This window comes from Pteropus vampyrus, unplaced genomic scaffold (assembly GCF_000151845.1).
Source record: "Pteropus vampyrus isolate Shadow unplaced genomic scaffold, Pvam_2.0 Scaffold225, whole genome shotgun sequence".
NCBI classification, from domain to species: Eukaryota; Metazoa; Chordata; class Mammalia; order Chiroptera; family Pteropodidae; genus Pteropus; species Pteropus vampyrus.
In genome coordinates, this window is record NW_011889006.1 from 2,183,010 (window position 1) to 2,185,391 (window position 2,382).

The window sequence follows — 2,382 nt, forward strand, 5'->3', positions numbered from 1 at the left end:
GCTGTTTGCTCTTTCCCGAGATTCCCTCTCCGGGCTTATTCCTCATCTATATATTGAGAGGCAGGACCATTCGAGAACCAAATGAAATAACCTATGTGGAAGAACTTTGCACACTTAATGGAATTATATATCATGTGACATCACTGCACACTTAATGGAATTACATATCATGTGACATCATCGTTCCTTATGTTGTTATTTTTTCCACCAGTTTAGATCGATAAGAATGATCATGATGAAACTGGAACCTGCCTCTGCCCACTGCCTGCCTCCCTGCTTCTCCCTCTCCGATGTTCTTTGCTTTCCTTCCCACCTCCACCACCCCTTGCCCTACCTATCCTCTAAAGGCCTCTGACTCACGGTTGTTGGTTTAGTCCACACTGAAAGGGAGAAAAATCCATGTCTATTTAATGGTACATTCAAGTGAGCAAAGAGCTGGATTAGGGGGAAGGTGGACCTTCAGAGGGAAACTCAGTCAGGGCCCCCTGATGGGTGACGAGGCTCTCAGGGCCAGCCCCACTCCCTTCCAGTCTCCAGCCACCAAATACTTTTCCTGGCTCTTCAGTCAAGCAGGCCAAACTCGTATAAGAGGGAAGGGTACTTTTTTAAAAAGAAAGTGCTCTGTCTTCTCTCTTTGGGGTCATCTGTGTGGTTTCATGGACTCTCTCCAGGCCTCCTTCACCCCTGCCTAGGCTATGTCCAGGCTGAGGATGTGCCCAGGCTTTAGCTAAGGTAACAGAGTCCCAGTTCCAGGTAGGGAAGACACTTTGGAGCTGGGAAGCCTGGCTCTGCCAGCTTCCCTAGTTGCCCTTTTGATCAAGAGGTAGAGTAGATATGCACATATGCAGGTACATGTGCACATACTGCAGGTTAGAGTGTCATGGCCAAAGTGAGTGAGCACTGGACTGGGAGCACACTGGTCCTACGTCCGCACTAGCTGTTTGCTCAAAGCCTGGGCTGGTTCTACTTTGGATGTTACTTAGATGTGGGAGGCAACATGGAGGAAAAGATCAGGGAACCGATCAGGACCAGCAATGGAACACTAGTCTCAAGGGGCCCCTGGTGTCCTGTCATCAGGTGTTAGCACTGAAGCTGGGGAACATCTATCTGACAAGGATGCTCAGAAGAAGTGCCTGAACAACCGCGAGTAACATATGAAGACCCTGAGATCCTGTGCATTCCATAGGATTCCCTAGGAATCTTATCCTAGATTTATTGGTCCCAGTCTCTTCTGGACTCAGCATCACCAAATGGGTGCCTTTAAGCAGGTATCCTCCCTTCTCAGAGTTTCCTGTCTCCCTACCCTTAACTTAAGACTAAACTTCCTCTACCTAGAACAGTTGTGGGGTCACAAGAAAAAAGCAAGCTTTTTCTCTCTGGTAACCTAGAGCAGAGAGAATGCCACAAATACAGACCTCAACCATTCACTCACCAGCCCATCCATCCATCCAACAAATATATACTAAATGCCTTCAATATATTAGTCAGTCTTATTCACTGCTGAACGCCCATCACCTAGCACAGTGCTTGGCATGTTGTAAATGCTCAGTAACTGTTCGTTGAATGGTTGGATGAATATGCTTAACTCTATTCTACCTGCTGTGTAGGTTTCAAAGACTCAGAAGCCATGGCCTCAGGGAGCTTACAGTTTCAGTAGGAAGATAATACACATAAGCTAAAAGTTAAACAATGATACAAGGCAGCATATAAGAGGCATTACAAGATAGTAATTGGTCAGGTGATCAGAGAACCTGACAGTAAAAGCCTTAGGAGTTAAGAGAAAGAGTAGATCAGAGAAGGCTGGAACAGCCATTGGTAGCTTCCCAGCAGTGGCACCTGAATTGGGTCCTCAATGATGGGCGAGATTTTAAAACATGGAACAAGAAGAGAGTGAGGTAGGCGCACCAAACATCCTGGACTAACCTGGCTGGGGCAAAAAGGGTGTCACAGGCATGTGGGTGCATTAGGACAGCAGGCAGGCTGCTTTAGACCTCATTGGGCCCAGCAAATTTGCCCATAACTGCTCCCACCCCTGTAGGTGGTTAGGTAACTGCCTGTGGTAATGTAAAGGTGGAAGACTCTGCCTACGGTATCTGCTTATGTGCAATCTGCATTCCTGCTCATTTCCCTTTGTTGTTATTCCTGAGCCGGACCTGGGAAAAATTTTGAAATGATGAAGTGTTTCCTTAGGGATCCTCCTGCTTCTCTTTTGGGATACACTTTCCTATCCTCAGACGAGAATCTTAGGACTGCCTATGTTATCATAATCCACCCTCTCTGGTCAGCCCTCTAACTCATATTCCCCAGCCCATTCCACCTTACCTCCCTACATTTAGCAGAGTTTTTGGAGCGTTCTGCTAGGCACTGAAGCAAATCCAGAAG

General features: G+C 47.0%; 1 protein-coding gene across 8 annotated transcripts in view; it reads left to right on the forward strand.

The window, feature by feature from the left end:
* SCUBE3 (signal peptide, CUB domain and EGF like domain containing 3) overlaps window positions 1-2,382 on the forward strand; it is a 39,035-nt gene that overhangs the window by 6,887 nt on the left and 29,766 nt on the right. The window lies entirely within an intron of this gene.